This window comes from Macaca thibetana, chromosome 11 (genome assembly GCF_024542745.1).
Source record: "Macaca thibetana thibetana isolate TM-01 chromosome 11, ASM2454274v1, whole genome shotgun sequence".
In the NCBI taxonomy this organism is placed as follows: domain Eukaryota; kingdom Metazoa; phylum Chordata; class Mammalia; order Primates; family Cercopithecidae; genus Macaca; species Macaca thibetana.
In genome coordinates this window covers 49,704,694-49,723,081 of record NC_065588.1, presented here as the reverse complement: position 1 = coordinate 49,723,081, position 18,388 = coordinate 49,704,694, and the positions used below count along the sequence as shown (strand labels likewise).

General features: G+C 44.5%; 2 protein-coding genes and 1 long non-coding RNA gene across 7 annotated transcripts in view; 1 reads left to right on the top strand and 2 right to left on the bottom strand.

Annotated features, from left to right (window-relative positions):
• LOC126931196 (uncharacterized) overlaps positions 1-18,388 on the top strand; it is a 155,046-nt gene that overhangs the window by 46,409 nt on the left and 90,249 nt on the right. Inside the window, exon 1 of one of the 3 annotated variants that reach the window (XR_007717786.1) lies at positions 11,324-11,528. The exons of the other annotated variants lie outside the window; for them this stretch is intronic. This is a non-coding gene — a long non-coding RNA (uncharacterized LOC126931196). Of the gene's footprint in view, positions 1-11,323; positions 11,529-18,388 lie in introns of those variants that run through there. 3 annotated transcript variants of the gene reach the window in all.
• PRR13 (proline rich 13) overlaps positions 1-18,388 on the bottom strand; it is an 86,974-nt gene that overhangs the window by 45,862 nt on the left and 22,724 nt on the right. The gene's annotated exons all lie outside the window — the stretch shown is intronic.
• The window catches only part of SP1 (Sp1 transcription factor), a 33,125-nt gene that overhangs the window by 10,878 nt on the left and 3,859 nt on the right, over positions 1-18,388 (bottom strand). The gene's annotated exons all lie outside the window — the stretch shown is intronic.

Here is an 18,388-nt window from a genome sequence, read left to right as displayed (position 1 = left end):
GAGGAGGATTGCTTGAGCCAAGGTGTTCAAGGCTGCAGTGAGCTATGGTCACATCACTGTACTCCAGCCTGGTCAATAGAACAAGATTCCAACTCAAAATAAATAAATAAATAAATAAATAAACAAACAGGCCAGGCGCGGTGGCTCATGCCTGTAATCCCAGCACTTTGGGAGGCTGAGGCGGGCGGATCACGAGGTCAGGAGATTGAGACCATCCTGGCTAACACAGTGAAACCCCGTTTCTACTAAAAATACAAAAAATTGGCCGGGCGTGGTGGCGGGCGCCTGTAGTCCCAGCTACTTGGGAGGCTGAGGCAGGAGAATAGCGTGAACCTGGGAGGCGGAGTTTGCAGTGAGCCGAGATCGCGCCACTGCACTCCAGCCTGGGCGACAGAGCGAGACTCCGTCTCAAAAAAAAATAAAAATAAAAAAGAAATAAACACTGTATGCTAAAATGTTTTAGACTCTCATCATGACTCTGTCACATCTGACATTTTCACCATGTTAGCCAGGATGGTCTCGATCTCCTGGCCTCGTGATCCACCTGCCTCGGCCTCCCAAAGTGCTGGGATTACAGGCGTGAGCAACCACGCCCGGCCATTTCTTCCCTTTTTTTTTTTTTTTTTTTTTGAGACGGAGTCTCGCTTTGTCGCCCAGGCTGGAATGCAGTGGCGCGATCTCGGCTCACTGCAAGCTCCGCCTCCCGGGTTCACGCCATTCTCCTGCCTCAGCCTCCGAGTAGCTGGGACTACAGGCGCCCACCACCTCATCCAGCTAATTTTTTGTATTTTTAGTAGAGACGGGGTTTCACCACGTTAGCCAGGATGGTCTCGATCTCCCGACCTCGTGATCCACCCGCCTCGGCCTCCCGAAGTGCTGAGATTACAGGCGTGAGCCACCGCGCCCGGCCCATTTCTTCCCTTTTTTAAGGAGACTGGGTCTTGCCATGTTGTCAGGCTGATCTCGAGCTCCTGGGCTCAAGTGATCCTCCCACCTCAGCCCCCCAAAATGTTCTGTTGTGATTACAGGCATTAGCCACTGCTGCCTAGCCTTTTTCAAATTTTCAAAGCATTTACTATAAATAAGTATTAGTCTATAATGGCACCTTGTAAATAAGTTAGCAAGTCTATCCATATATTTAAGGTGTCTGGGCAGGCACGGTGGCTCACTCCTGTAATTCCAGCACCTTGGGAGGCCAAGGCAGGAGGACTGCTTGAGCCCAGGAGTTTGAGATTGGTCTGGGCAACATAGTAAGACCTCATCTCTACAAAAAAAAAAAAAAAGAAAAAAAAGAAATTAGCTGGGCATGGTGGCGTGTTCCTGGAGTCCCAACTACTTGGGAGGATGAAGCAGGATAATCAGTTGAGCCTGAGGGGTGGAGGCAGCAGTGAGCCGTGATTGTACAACTGCATTCCAGCCTGGGTGACAGACTAAGAGCCCATCTCAAAAAAACAAAAAACCAAAAAAGATTTCTATAAACACAAGGTGTTAACTTTGCCTGCTTTGTTTTATCTATTTTATAAGGAAAGAAAGTAACTAAATGAGGTAGGACAGACTTAACATCTAGAAATCCAGGTTCTTGATTTTACTTCTGTACGTAATCTCTAATCTTTTCAGTTCTTCGACATAATTTTGAGTTACTATGCCTAATAAACCTCTCCTTGTGCTTTCCTTCTCACTCTTTTTTTCTTTCTTAAGACGGGGTGGGAGTGCAGTAGCAGAATCTTGGCTCACTGCAACCTCCGCCTCCCGGGTAGCTGTGATTACAGGTAGAGGCTACTGCCACCATGCCTGGCTAATTTCTGTGTGTTTCTTTTTTTTTTTTTTTTTTTGAGACGGAGTCTCTCTCTGTCCCCCAGGCTGGAGTGCAGTGGCGCAATCTCGACTCACTGCAACCTCTGCCTCCCGGGTTCCAGCAACTCTCCTGCCACAGCTTTCTAAGTAACTGGGACTACAGGCTACAGGCGTGCACCACCATGCTCGGTTAATTTTTCACTCTTTATTAGTAGAGACGAGGTTTCACCAGTTTGGCCAGGCTGGTCTCAAACTCCTGACCTTAGGTGATCTGCCCTCCTTGGCCTCCCAAAGTGCTGGGATTACCAGCATGAGCCACCTTGCCCTGCCTCCTTCTCATTCAATCACTTTTAAGGTGCAGCCTATAGCACTAAAATAACTTTAATCAGAATGTCTGAGATTTTCATGATATTGGCAGAGCTAAAACTAGGAAGATGTACTGGAGTACAAGGTTAAGAACAGGTTTTTGGAGTAAGAGAAAATTACATATGAGTCCTTTCACAACCATTTAATTAAGTTTCTGACAATGAGCAAAAACTTTTCTGGTTGTCAGTTTCTCCATCAGTAAAACTGTGATGAATTATCAACTTCATAAAATTACTGTGAAAAACTAATGAAGTAGGCTCATACCTATAATCCCAACACTTTGCAAGGCCGAGGTAGGCAGGAGTTCCAGACCAGCCTGGCCAATATGATGAAACGCCATCTTTGCTAAAAATACAAAAATTAGCTGGGTGTGGTGGTGGGCGCCTGTCATCCTAGCTACTTGGGAGGCTGAGGCAGGAGAATCGCTTGAACCCGGGAGATGGAGGTTGCAGGGACCCAAGATCGCACATTGTAGCTAACAATATTAGGAAAATATCTTAAGGAGTGGCAAAACCATAGTAAGTAATCATGAAATAAGATATATACAATATTTTATTTAATCAACACTGAGCACGGCCCAAAATCATGTTTTCTTAAAATAAGTAATGATTATGATGAACATATCAAAATTTTCTTGACTGGGCAAAATTTTCTTGACATCTCAATATGCCTTGCCAGTATCATTATTTGTTGTGTGCATGAAATAGATAAGAGCATTCAGTGCTTTTATTTATTTATTTTTATGAGATGGAGTCTTGCTCTTGTCGCCTAGGCTGGAATGCAATGGCACAATCTTGGCTCAATGCAACCTCCACCTCCTGGGTTCAAGTGATTCTCCTGCCTCAGTCTCCTGAATAGCTGGGATTACAGGCGCCTGCCACCATGCCTGGCTAATTTTTATACTTTTAATAGAGACAGGGTTTCTCCATGTTGGTCGGGCTGGTCTCGAACTCCTGACCACAGGTGATCTGCCCACCTCGGCCTCCCAAGGTGCTGGGATTACAGGTGCGTGCCACCACGCCAGGCCAGAAAAACTTAGTATTTCCAGGACATAAGTAAAATAGTAAGACTGCTAAGGATAGTAACAAAATCTAGCAACCAATATGTTTAAGATCAAGATATAGACTCACCCAGGCAAGGTGGCTCATGCCTGTAACCCCAGCACTTTGGGAGCCTGAGGCAGACGGATCACCTGCGGTCAGGGGCTCAAGACCAGCCTGGCCAACATGGCGAAACCCTGTCTCTACTAAAAATACAAAAATTAGCCAGGCATGGTGGCAGGCACCTGTAGTACCAGCTACTCAGGAGGCTGAGGCAGGAGAATGGCGTGAACCTGGGAGGTGACGCTTGTGAACTGAGATCGCGCCACTGCACTCCAGCCTGGGTGACAGAGCGAGACTCCGTCTCAATAAAAAAAAAAAGAAAAAAAAAGAAAAACATCCGGGCGCAGTGGCTCATGCCTGTAATCCCAGCACTTTGGGAGGCCGAGGCGAGTGGATCACGAGGTCAGGAGATCGAGACCATCCTGGCTAACACAGTGAAACCGTGTCTCTACTAAAGATACAAAAAAAATTAGCCGGGTGTGGTGGCAGGCACCTGTAGTACCAGCTACTTGGGAGGCTGAGGCAGGAGAATGGCAAGAACCCGGGAGGCAGAGCTTGCAATGAGCTGAGATCATGCCACTGCACTCCAGCCTGGGCGACAGAGGGAGACTCCATCTCAAAAAAAAAAAAAAAAAAAAAAATTAGCCCAGTGTGGTGGTGCACACCTATAATCCCAGCTACTCCGGAGGCTGAGACAGGAATTACTTGAACCTGGGAGGTGGAGGTTGCAATGAGCCTAGAGCATACCACTCCAGCCTGAGTGATGGAGCAAGGCTCTGTCTCAAAAAAACCCAAAAAACAAAAGAAACAAAACAAAGGTACACACTCGAACTCATCACAACTGAATCTAACCCAGTAACTCCACTCCTAAGTATATTACCAAGAGAAATTAAAACATATGTTCACATAAAAACTTATACACAAATATTCATAGCAGCATTATGCATGATAGCTAAAACACAGAAATAACCCAAATGTCCACCAACTGATGAATGAATAAACAAAATGTGGTATATATACACAAAATGAAATATTTAGCAATTAAAAAAATAGAGTACTAATACATGCTACAACATGGATGAACCTTGAAAACATTATGCTAAGTGAAAGAAGCCAGTCATAAAAGAGCACATACTCTATGATTCTATTTATGTGAAATATCTAGAATAGTCAATTCTATAGAGGTGAAAAGTACATACGTTACTTGGGGCTGGAAGTGAACGTGAGAATGGGGCATGGCTGCCAATGGGCAAGAGGTGTTTCTTTGTTGGGTGATGAAAATGTTCGTAGGTTGTGGTGATGGTTGCACAATCCTGTGAATATACTAAAAATGAGCCAGGACCGGTGACTCACGCCTGTAATCCCAGCACTTTGGGAGGCCCAGGCAGGCGGATCACGAGGTCAGGAGATCGAAACCATCCTGGCCAACATGACGAAATCCCATCTCTAATAAAAATACAAAAATTAGCCGGGCGTGGTAGTGCACACCTGTAGTCCCAGCTACTCAGGAGGCTAAGGCTCAAAAAAACAAAAAACAGGCCAGGCACGGTGGCTCATGCCTGTAATCGCAGCACTTTGGGAGGCCGAGGCGGGCGGATCACAAGGTCAAGAGATCGAGACCATTCTGGCAAACATGGTGAAACCCCGTTTCTACTAAAAATACAAAAAATTAGCTGAGCGTGGTGGCAGGCGCCTGTAGTCCCAGCTACTCGAGAGGCTGAGGCAGGAGAATGGTGTGAACCCTGGAGGCGGAGGTTGCAGTGAGCCGAGATCGTGCCACTGCACTCCAGCCTGGGCGACAGAGCCAGACTTTGTCTCAAAAAAAAAAAAAAAGAAAAATCAAATATTGGATAAGGATGTTCATCACAGTATTGCTTATAACACTGAAATTTTGGAAACAAATGTACATCAATAAGGTTAAATAAATTCTAGTAATTCTACTACAAATACCCTACGGAATCACCATAAAATCATTTTAAATGATGAAGACTTTACATTTACTTACATATAAAAGATGTTCATAACACACTGGTCAGTGAAAATAGGTTACAAAGCACTGTGGATAGTATGATCATAATTAAGTGCCTATTGACAAAACTACACATAGATAATTGTACAGAAATGTACAAAAAGATGGCTGGAAGGATATTCACCAAATTGTCAACAGTGAATCCATTTGGACAAATTTCAGTAAATTTTACTTTCTCTTATTAATTTTGCATTGTTTGACTATTTTTAATCAATTTTATATAGATAATTGTTACTTATTTTTCCCATCCTCAAAAAAAGTTTACAAATTTAAGTTCTACAGATCTTTATCAAGTAAATGCTTTGAATTTTCCCATTACCCACACTGAAACTGTAATTTACATCAGCAGTCCTTTGTGCACAACCACTGTTCTCCTTCACATCGTATTTATTCCGTACCCAAATGTTTATGGCAGCAAACACATTTTGTATTATTAAAAAATAAAAATAGGCCGGGCGCGGTGGCTCAAGCCTGTAATCCCAGCACTTTGGGAGGCCGAGACGGGCGGATCACGAGGTCAGGAGATCGAGACCATCCTGGCTAACACGGTGAAACCCTGTCTCTACTAAAAATACAAAAAAACTAGCCGGGCAAGGTGGCGGGCGCCTGTAGTCCCAGCTACTCGGGAGGCTGAGGCAGGAGAATGGCGTAAACCCAGGAGGCGGAGCTTGCAGTGAGCTGAGATCCGGCCACTGCACTCCAGCCTGGGCGACAGAGCGAGACTCCGTCTCAAACAAACAAACAAAATAAATAAATAAATAAAAATTTAAAAAATAAAAAGGCCAGGTTTGGTGGCTCATGTCTAATCCCAGTACTTTGGGAGGCCAAGGAGGGTGAATCACTTGAGGTCAAAAGTTTGAGACAAGCCTGGCCAACATGGTGAAATCCTGTCTCTACTGAAAATACAAAAATTAACTGGGCGTGGTGGTGCACATCTGTAATCCCAGCTACTCAGGAGGCTGAGGCAGGAGAATCGCTTGAACTCTGGAGGCAGAGGTTGCAATGAGCCAAGATCATGCCACTGCACTCTAGCCTGGGAGATAGAGGAAGACTCTGTCTCAAACCAAAAAACAAAAACAAAAACAGAGGTGGTTCCTGCCCTATAGGCAGTTAAGATCTAAAACACTGACATATCTGAAGTGGTTCAAGAGGTACAAAGAATAGTTAATACACATGAACTTAATTTGTTCATATGTATTTGTATATCTATAAATCTACATCACAATAAATTCAGTAGTTATAATCATCCTACTTCTAAAAGCAGAAGTCAAGAAATTCCACTAAATTAACAGTCAGTTCAGACCAAGATAGTTTAATTTTCTACTTTCATTTTAAACTAGAAGATTAAAGTAAGGAAGTTCATCTACACACACAACCATATCATTGATAAAACCAAAGGTTCAGTAGCAATGTTAAAAAGTGTTAACAAAGGGTGCTTTTATGGGCTTTACCAGTATTTGTAACGTATTGCTTCATGAACTTGGATACAGGTAAAAGATCATCTATGGTCGGGTACAGTGGCTCACGCCTGTAATCCCAGCACTTTGGGAGGCCGAGGCGGACGATCACCTGAGGTCAGGGGTTTGAGACCAGCCGGGCCAACATGGTGAAACCCTGTCTCTACTGAAAATATAAAAATTGGCCGGGTGCGGTGGCTCACGCCTGTAATCCCAGCACTTTGGAAGGCCGAGGCTGGCGGATCACAAGGTCAGCAGATCGAGACCATGGTGAAACCCCGTCTCTACTAAAAATAGAAAAAATTAGCCGGGCGCAGTGGCGGGCGCCTGTAGTCCCAGCTACTCGGGAGGCTGAGGCCGGAGAATGGCGTGAACCCGGGAGGCGGAGCTTGCAGTGAGCCGAGATTGTGCCACTGCACTCCAGCCTGGGCAACAGAGCGAGACTCCGTCTCAAAAAAAAAATAAAATAAAAAAATAAAAATTACCTGCGCATGTTGGCAGGCGCCTGTAATCCCAGCTATTCAGGAGGCAGAGGTTGCAGTGAGCCGAGATCATGCCGCCACATGCCACTGCACTCCAGCCTGGGAGAAGAGCAAGACTCCATCTCAAAAAAAAAAAAAAGAAGAGTCGCTTGAACCCAGGAGGTGGAGGTTGCAGTGAGCCAAGATTGCACCACTGCATTCCAGCCTGGGTAAGAGAGCGGGACTCCATCTCAAAAAAAGAAAAAAGAAAAAAAAAAAAGATTACTATATTATCGTATATATTGCTTAGATGTCTTGAATTACCTCATAAACATTTTTGAAGTGTTAGGGTTTTTGAGGGGAGGATGAGATGGGTGACAGGAATTAGCTGACAGTAAGAAAAGTAAAACAGTGCTTTTAATAAAACCAGAGTCTAAGGCCAGGCACAGTGGCTCACATTTGTAATCTCAGCATTCTGGGAGGCTGAGGCGAGTGGATCACTTGAGGTCAGGAGTTTGAGATCTTCCTGGCCAAAAAAGTGAAATCCCGTCTCTACTAAAATACAAAAATTAGCTGGGCGTGGTGGCAGGCGCCTGTACTCTCAGTTACTTGGGAAGCTGAAGCAGGAGAATTGCTTGAACTCAGGAAGTGGAGGTCGCAGTGAGCCGAGATTGCACCACTGCACTCTAACTTGGGTGACAGAGCAAGACTCCCTCTCAAAACAAAAAACAAAACGGGATCTAGAAAGGTAGGGAAAAAAAATGGTTTTTTTAATTTATAGAAAACAGAACAACTCTCAAGAAACCAGGAGAGGCCGGGTGTGGTGGCTCACAACTGTAATCCCAACACTTTGAGAGACTAAGGTTGGAGGATCACTTGAGCCCAGGAGTTTGAGGCTGCAGTGAGCCATGTACACACTCTTAAAAAAAAATGTATTTTAATAAATAATCTAATAACATCTAACACAGTACCCACAAGACTATAATATAAATCAAAATATTTATGGCCCTATTACTTCATACATTTGTCTGCAACTCTCAGGAATAGGTGAGTGAAAACTGGTCTCCTCTGAAGTGCACTAAGTAAAGCTATAGCATAAAAGCAACTGGAGCAGAGGAGCACACTAAGAAGGCAGCAATTGGCCGGGCGCGGTGGCTCAAGCCTGTAATCCCAGCACTTTGGGAGGTTGAGACGGGCGGATCACGAGGTCAGGAGTTCAAGACCTGCCTGATCAACACGGTGAAACCCCGTCTCTACTAAAAATACAAAAATTAGCCGGGCATGATGGCAGGCAATTGTAATCCTGACTACTCAGGAGGCTGAGGCAGGAGAATCGCTTGAACCCAGGAGGCAGAGGTTGCAGTGAGCTGAGATGGTGCCACTGCATTCTAGCCTGGGCGACAGAGAGGCTTTGTCTCAAAAACAAACAAAAAAACCTCCTTCTAGCCCAGGCATGGTAGCTCACGCCTGTAAATCCCAGCACTTTGAGAGGCTGAGGTGGGCGGATCACCTTAGGTCAGGAGTTCGAGACCAGCATGGCCAGCGTGGTGAAACCCCATCTCTACTAAAAATACAAAAAAATTAGCCAGGCGTGGTTGTGGGCACCTGTAATCCCAGCTACTTAGGATGGTGAGGCAGGAGAATTGCTTGAACTCGGGAGGCAGAGGTTGCAGTGAGCTGAGATCGTGCCACTGCACTCCAGCCTCTGTGACAAGAGCATGGCTCCATCTCAAAAAAACAAACAAAAAACTCCTTCTTCCAAGTGGTTAAATTATTATTTATTTTGTATATAGGTGAGAAGGAGAATTCATAGAAAATTAGATATGCACATCCAAACTTGTCAAACAAGTCATACTGCCCAATTTTCACAAGCCAATCAGAGTCCCAAAAACACTAGAACAAAAGGACAAATCCAAATTACAGCACAGATTTGCAACCAACTCAAAGATACACTTAGAAAGTTTCCGGCCGGGCGCGGTGGCTCAAGCCTGTAATCCCAGCACTTTGGGAGGCCGAGACGGGCGGATCACGAGGTCAGGAGATCGAGACCATCCTGGGTAACACAGTGAAACCCCGTCTCTACTAAAAATACAAAAACTTAGCCGGGCGAGGTGGCAGGCGCCTGTAGTCCCAGCTACTCGGGAGGCTGAGGCAGGAGAATGGCGTGAACCCGGGAGGCGGAGCTTGCAGTGAGCTGAGATCCGGCCACTGCACTCCAGCCTGGGTGACAGAGCGAGACTCCGTCTCAAAAAAAAAAAAAAACAAAAAAAAAAAAAAAGAAAGTTTCTACAGAAACGTTTTTCAGGATAGCCATAAAAAAGAATGAAATCATATATTTTGCATCCATGTCTGGATGCAGCTGGAAGCCATTATCGTAAGTGAATAAATGGAGGAACAGAAAACAAAATACCGCATGTTCTCACTTGTAAGTGGGAGCTAAACACTGAGTATTCATGGACATAAAGATGGCAACAACAGACACTGGGGACTACTAGATAGGGGAGGGTTGAGGGTAAGGTTGGAAAAACTAACTGTTGGGTGCTATGCTCATGACCGGATCCGGGGAACAAGATCATCTGTATCCCAAACCTCAGAATCATGTAACAAACAAAATAAAAGTTGAAATTACTTTTAAAAAGGCCAGGCACAGTGGTTCACGTCTGTAATTCCAGCACTTTGGGAGTCTGAGGCTGGTGGATCATGAGGTTAAGAGATTGAGACCATCCTGGCCAACATGGTGAAACCCTGTTCTGCTAAAAATACAAAAATTAGCTGGGCCTGGTGGCGCCTGCGCCTGTAGTCCCAGCTACTCAGGAGGCTGAGGGAGGAGAATCACTTAAACCCAGGAGGCAGAGACTACACTACAGCCTGGCAACAGAGCGAGACTCCATCTCAAAGAAAAAAAAAAGAAAGAAATTACTTTTAAAAAGTTTCTCAGTCTTCTAAGGGAAATAATTCTTACTTAAAGTCTAGCACAGTATTGACAATACAGTCATATTATGGTGTGGGCAAATACATTTTAAAGTAATCCTTTAGCATACCAGGCCCTGTATATTGCTAAATGTTAAAGAAAATGACAATACTGGCCGGGCGCGGTGGCTCAAGCCTGTAATCCCAGCACTTCGGGAGGCCGAGATGGGCGGATCATGAGGTCAGATCGAGACCATCCTGGCTAACAAGGTGAAACCCCATCTCTACTAAAAATACAAAAAATTAGCCGGGCGTGGTGGCAGGCGCCTGTAGTCCCAGCTACTCAGGAGGCTGAGGCAGGAGAATGGCGTGAACCCGGGAGCTGGAGCTTGCAGTGAGCTGAGATCGTGCCACTGCACTCCAGCCTGGGCCACAGAGCCAGACTCGGTCTCAAAAAAAAAAAAAAAAAAAAAAAAAAAAAAAAATGACAATACTATTGTAACACTTTCTGTAGGAAATATGAAAAATAATGTGCTTGTTTTCCAATTAAATAGTAAAACAAAAAAACTCAACTATTATCCACTAATGTTGACAGACACCCAGTAAGTAATTTAAAAAGCATTACATAATAAAGTTTTTCTACAGATGTTCATCTTACATTTTAAAACATTTTCAAAGCAAGTAATGAGCAGAACTAAATTATTAGCTGCACGTTTACTTTACAAAATGAAACAAATGGAAAGGGAGATATAACAGATACTAAACTTTTCTGAAACAGAAGGCACTCTTGTTATTTAATTAAGAACTAAAATGGCCCCATTACACAAGGCAACGTGATTTAACAATGACGTCATTCATAAAGAGAAAGCCACTGGAATGAATAAATAGGAGCCATGGAAAAGGTCTGAAGACTGTCTTCTCATATTCCACTGATTTTCAAATCAATCAAAGCACTTAGATTTTTTTTTTTTTTTTTTTTTTTTTTGAGACGGAATTTAGCTTTATTGCCCAGGCTGGAGTGCAGTGGTGCGATCTCAGCTCACGGCAACCTCCGCCTCCCAGGTTCAAGAAATTCTCCTGCCTCAGCCTCCCGACTAGCTGGGACTACAGGCGCATACTGACATGCCCGGCTAATTTTTTGTATTTTAGTAGAGACGGGGTTTCACCGTGTTGCCCAAGCTGGTCACGAACTCCTGAGCTCAGACAATTCGCCTGCCTTGGACTCCAAAATTGCTGGGATTATAAGCGTGAGCCACCTCGCCCGGCCCCCTCAAAGCACTTAGATTTTAAATGAGATCTTTCCTACTTAAACTGAAATAACCATTTAAAAAGCACCAAACGGGCCGGGCGCGGTGGCTCAAGCCTGTAATCCCAGCACTTTGGGAGGCCGAGACGGGTGGATCACGAGGTCAGGAGATCGAGACCATCCTGGCTAACACGGTGAAACCCCGTCTCTACTAAGAAATACAAAAAACTAGCCGGGCGAGGTGGCGGGCGCCTGTAGTCCCAGCTACTGGGGAGGCTGAGGCCGGAGAATGGCGTGAACTCGGGAGGCGGAGCTTGCAGTGAGCTGAGATCCGGCCACTGCACTCCAGCCTGGGCTACAGAGCGAGACTCCGTCTCAAAAAAAAAAAAAAAAAAAAAAAAAAAAAAAAAAACCACCAAACACCCTAAGAACCAAGTATATCTATCTGTGCTGATATCTGTAGAAAATAAAATTTTTGGCCGTGCGCGGTGGCTCACGCCTGTAATCCCAGCACATTGGGAGGCCGAGGCGGGCAGATCACAAGGTCAGGAAATCGAGACCATCCTGGCGAACACGGTGAAACCCCGTCTCTACTAAAAATACAAAAAATTAGTCGGGCGTGGTGGAGGGCGCCTGTAGTCCCAGCTGCTCGGGAGGCGGAGGCAGGAGAATGGCGTGAGCCCGGAAGGCAGAGGGTGCAGTGAGCCAAGATCGCGCCACTGCACTCCAGCCTGGGCGACAGAGCGAGACTCCGTCTCAAAGAAAAACAAAAAAAGAAAAAAAAAGAAAGAAAGAAAGAAAATAAAATTTTTAAATTAAAAAGAGAAACAAGTATAATACTAGGTAAAGACAAAAATACAGAAACATTCAATATTATATTTGATAAAATATCTTAAAATAGAAAATTATCTCATATGACCTTTTGCACAAAAATGATAACTGGTAAGACATTTAAATCATCTAAACCTACTTTTCATTAATGTCCAAATTTACTGGTCTAAAACACAACTTTTTAACAAATGAGATCTCAGCAATCTGACCCCAAGTTTAGTAACTTGGCAAACCAACCCTGGTATCACATTCAACTTAACTTCTAAGAGAAGACATTTTCCTGACCCCAATAAAACCCAGCAGATGTGAAATCGTTATTTTTAGTACCTGAAATTTGGTTCGTGAGTGAATTATACCCATCAAGGAAATATGTTCTATTCTCCTGCCAAAGCCCAGTCCTGCACTCTTTATTAGACAGAACTCACAAGTAGTCATCCAAACTTAATCTTTAAAAGTCAACTCCCCCTCAACCTGTGGCAAGAGTTTCAGGATTCAGCAGTGGCTAAGAAAAACATCTGAGGCTTTAAATAAAAAATAAAATAAAATAGGCCGGGCATGGTGGCTCACGCCTGTAATCTCAGCACTTTGGGAGGTTGAGGTGGGTGGATCACTTGAGGTCAGGAGTTCAAGACCAGCCTAACCAATGTGGTGAAACCCTGTCTCTACTGAAAATACAAAAATTAGCCAGGCGTGGTGGCGCATGTCTGTAATCCCAGCTACTCGGGAGGCTGAGGCAGGAGAACTGCATGAACCCAGGAGATGGAGGCTGCAGTGAGCCAAGACTGCACCACTGCACTCCAACCTGGGTGACAAAGCAAGACTCCATCTTAAAATAAATAAATAAATAAAATAAAATAAAACAAAGCTCTGGGAGAATATGACTACAAAATGAAAGGAAAAGCTGCTGATAAAGAAAGAGGGGTGTCAAGAAAAAAAAAAAGCTCATACCTGTAATCCCAGCATTTTGGGAGGCCAGGAGATCAAGACCATCCTGGCCAACATGGGGAAACCCAGTCTCTACTAAAAACACAAAAATCAGCAGCTGGGCACAGAGGCTCACGCCTATAATCCCAGCACTTTGGGAGGCCGAGGCAGGCAGATCACCTGAGGTCAGGAGTTCAAGACCAGCCTGGCCAACATGGTACAACTCTACTAAAAATACAAAAATTAGCCAGGTGTGGTGGTGAGCGTTACTCGGGAGGCTGAGGCAGGAGAATCGCTTGAACCCAGGAGGCAGAGGTTGCAGTGAGCTGAGACCACGCCATGGGACTCCACCCTGGGCAATAAGAACAAAACTCCATCTCCAAAAAAAAAAAAAGAAAAAAATCATTAAAAAAATAATAATAAATGTAAACAGACTAAGTAAACACCATGGAAGCTGCAATCTCCCACAGTCATGTAATATATCTCATTTTGTACAGTGATATATACACATATCATATAACATTTCACATCCAATGTTCTTTGTACATCATACCATTAAGAAGTTGAACATATTGCAAAAAGGTTAAATTTTACAGTAAAATAACTATCAGAGAAGGGGGTAAAATGAGACACTTTTTTTTTTTTTTTTTTTTTTTTTTTTGCCAGGGACTCACCCTACCGCCCAAGCTGGAGTGCTGTGGCGTGATCATGGCTCACTGTGTCCACAATGTCCCGGGCTCAGGTGATCCTCCTACCTCAGCCTCCCAAGTAGCTGGGACTATAGGTGTGTGCTACCATGCTCAGGTAATTTTCGTATCTTTTGTAGAGATGGGGGAATCCCTATGTTGCCCAGGCTGGTCTTGAACTCCTGGGCTCAAAAGATCTGCCCGCCTTGGCCTTCCAAAATGCTGGGATTACAGGCATGAGCCACCATGCCTGGCCAAAACAAGATACTTTATAGCAGGAAGGCAAAAGCTGAAAAAGCAGTGAGCTTCTGGGAAGTAATTTTTTTATCTTTCATGAAGGATAAAGTCGTATAAACTAAAGGGGAAATACTACACAATTATTATTAGCCAGAAAGGAGGAAATTTGGATCTTCAAAAACCCCTATTAATGAAGCGAACAATCTCAGCTCTCACAAAACAGCCTGTCAATGCCTCATTATCTCATTAGTGAATGTCAAGCTCCTGTTACCTTACAGAAACACATGCATTTTCTTCAGCTCAAAGACCATCAGTAACTAGGTAGCACTAGCCTATGACATATTAAATGGTAGACTTCCCCAGAGCATGATTTATCTATGAGAACGCATCACATCTTTTCTCTAAAGCCTAAGTTATAAGCCTTTAAGAATTGCAAGGATCCAAATTATTAACAGGAATAATCCATTTTGCTTTGAAGAAAAGCAAAACTGGGTACTTCAATCTAAGAGCAAATAGAAAACAAACATGAGGCCCGGCGCAGTGGCTCACGCCTGTAATCCCAGCACTTTGGGAGGCCGAGGTGGGCAGATCATGAGGTCAGGAGATCGAGACCATCCTGGCGAACACAGTGAAATCCCGTGTCTACTAAAAATACAAAAAATTAGCCGGGCATGGTGGTGCGCACCTGTAGTCCCAGCTACTTGGAGGCTGAGGCAGGAGAATGGCGTGAACCCAGGAGGCGGAGCTTGCAGTGAGCCGAGATTGCACCACTGCACTCCAGCCTGGGCAACAAAGCCAGACTCCGTCTCAAAAAAAAAAAAAAAAAAAAAAAAGAAAACAAACATGATGGTGTAGGTTGCCCAGAAGTGTCTAATTTTCTATGCTGTAGAGCTCAGTTTTTATAAAACTTTTCCCATTTCTACTCCCATAAATGTTTAGTTTATAAAACACCTGTCAGTTCTAGAGCATTAAATCGTAAAGCAAAAACATCTTTTCGAACACATTTTTAACAATCTAAAGAATTTTTCAAGTCCCTAGTTAAAACAGGTTACACCCTAGACTAGTAGAACTAGCCCCAGCTCTGTCTGTTATCTCATTAAGTGATTCTCTGTACCTCAATTTCCTCGTCTAGAAAATAAGGCAGTTGTACTGGATAAATTCAGTCCCTTCCAGCTCTAACTTTCAATTCTAAGATTTCAATTAACTAAGAAAATTACTGTCTTGTTAAAGCTCAACACGTAGTATTTCTTTTTTTTTTTATTTTTTTATTTTTTGAGACGGAGTCTCGCTCTGTCGCCCAGGCTGGAGTGCAGTGGCCGGATCTCAGCTCACTGCAAGCTCCGCCTCCCGGGTTTACGCCATTCTCCTCCCTCAGTCTTCCGAGTAGCTGGGACTACAGGCGCCCGCCACCTCGCCCGGCTAGTTTTTGTATTTTTTAGTAGAGACGGGGTTTCACCGTGTTAGCCAGGATGGTCTCGATCTTTTGACCTCGTGATCCGCCCGTCTCGGCCTCCCAAAGTGCTGGGATTACAGGCTTGAGCCACCGTGCCCGGCCAACACGTAGTATTTCTAAACTCACCACAGAAATGTAAGAAAATCAGGGAACTCAAGCAGACTTTCCCCCCAGATTTACCAAAACTGCAAGAGGCAGGAAATATGGTTGCCTATTTGTTACCCTCACTTATGTAAGAATCAGTCTAAATGGAATGAGAACTTGGTAACAAAAGTAAACAATTTATAAACCCACATATATATGCCAAAAGAACTAGAAGTGGCCAGGTGCGGTGGCTCACGCCTGTAATCCCAGCACTTTGGGAAGCCAAGGCAGGTGGATCACGAAGTCAGGAGTTCGGGACCAGCCTGGCCAACATGATGAAACCCCACCTCTACTAAAAAAAATACAAAAATTAGTAGGCATGGTGGCGTGCGCCTGTAACCCCAGCTACTCGGGAGGCTGAGGCAGGAGAATTGCTTGAACCCGGGAGGCAGAGGTTGCAGTGAGCGAAGATCATACCACTGCACTCCAGCCTGGGAGACAGGCAAGACTCAATCCCAAAAAAGAAAACGAAAAAAAAAAAAAAAGAAAGAACTAGAAGTTGCGTGATATTATTTGGTGACATTGAACTATTTTCCATATTTGTATAACTGTGCCAGAATATAAAAATGTGTGTATATCCTTTTACTGTGCTTTATTAAAGATCAGCTCCATACAACGGAATTTAAAATGTTACAGTCAGGCAGGTCGTGGTGGCTCACACCTATAATCCCAGCACTTTGGGAGGCCGAGGCGGGCAGATCACTTGAGGTCAGGAGTTCAAGACCAGACTGGCCAACACAGTGAAACCCCGTCTCTACTAAACATACAAAAATTAGGCAGGCATGGTGGCTCGCGCCTGTAATCCCAGCTACTTGGGAGGCTGAGGCAGCAGAATCACTGGAACCCAGGACGGGGAGGTTGCAGTGAGCAGAGATTGCACCACTCCACTACAGCCTGGGCAACAGAGCAAGACTCAGTCTCAAAAACGAAAAAAAAAAAAAGACACGGTCTACATAGACTTACACCTGCTTACTGTTTTAATTTCAAATTAATAGTGAAACATTTAGTTCAAAATGAAAGACCCTGAACACCATGGTCAACCGATTCAATATTCTTCCCAGATTATTTTTCCCTTCAATGCTCTCCTCATTCCTAACTCTTCTCAATCCCACATCCCCCACTCCATTCCAGACCCCAACTTACCCCACTCCCTTTCTCTCTCCTCCCTTCCTAACCATACACAGTACTTTCAAAGCAGACTAGGAAGTTAGACTGCTACCTAGGAAATACCAGAATCACCTAGGACACTCATATGTTAGTGTGAAGGGAAGCTATGGGATTTTGTTTTTAAGATAACTAGGAGTTAAAAAAAATTCAACCCTGATTAACCAGCATGCTCAGTGTGGGATATTCTGGTTAATACTAACCAGGGAACTTATTTTGTTGAAAAGCAACCCATTAGATCATTTTCCCTTCAATTAGGAGTTACAGTTCACAAGAAATATCTGATGATAATCTGTGTTCTACAAACGGGCAAAATTCATAATCAATTTTTTTTTTTTTTTTTGGAGACGGAGTCTTGCTCTGTCGCTCAGGCTGGAGTGCAGTGGCACGATCTTGGCTTACTGCAACCTCTGCCTCCCAGGTTCGAGAGATTCTCCGGCCTCAGCCTCCCGAGTAGCTGGGACTACAGGTTTGTGCCACCACGTCTGACTAATTTTTGTATTTTTAGTAGAGACGGGGTTCACCATATTGGTCAGGCTGGTCTTGAACTCCTGACTTCATGATCCGTCCACCTCGGCCTCCCAAAGTGCTGGGACTATAGGCATGAGCCACCGCACCCAGCTCATAATCAAATTTTTTATTTTTATTTTCTGAGACAGGGTCTTGCTCTGTCAACCAGGCTGGAGTGCAATGATGTGATTTCAGCTCACTGTAGCCTCTGCCTCCCAGGTTCAAGTAATTCTTGGCCTCAGCTTCCTGAGTGGCTGGGACTACAGGTGCGCATCACCATGCCCGGCTAATTGTTTGTATTTTTAGTAGAGAAGGGGTTTTGCCATGTTGGCCATGCTGGTCATGAACTCCTGACCTCAGGTGATCGACCCATCTCGGCCTCCCAAAGTGCTGGGATTACAGGCATGAGCCACCGTGCTCAGCTGCCCGACTACATTTTGGTTTTTTTTTTTCAGAGTCTCACTCTGTAGCCCAGGCTGGAGTGCAGTGGTGCAATTTTGGCTCACTGCAACCTCTGCCTCCCGGATTCAAGCGATTCTCATGCCTTAGCCTCCCGAGTAGCTGGGACCATAGGCATGTACCACTATGCCTGGCCAATTTTTGTATTTTTTGTTGGACAGGGTTTCGCCATGTTGCCCAGTCTGGTCTTGAACTCCTGAACTCTACCCATCCACCTGCCTCGTCTTCCCAAAGTGCCTGAATTACAGGAGTGAGCCACCGTGCCCGGCCCATAATCAATTTTTATCCTATGGAGGAGTTGGCCTACAGGCCAAAGAAGGCCTTAGAGCTAAAAATGGTTTTACATTTTTAAAAGGGTGCGGAAAAAAACATACAAAAAAGAAAATGTGGCTAGGCGCAGGGGCTCGTACCTGTAATCCCAGCACTTTGGGAGGCTGAGGCAGGTGGATCACCTGAGGTCAGGAGTTTGAGACCAGCCTGGCCAACACAGCAAAACCTCATCTCTACTACAAATACAAAAATTAGCTGGGCATGGTGGCGTTTGTCTGCAATCCCAGCTACTCAAGAAGCTGAGGCAGGAGAATCGCTTGAACCCGAGAGGCAGAGGTTGCAGT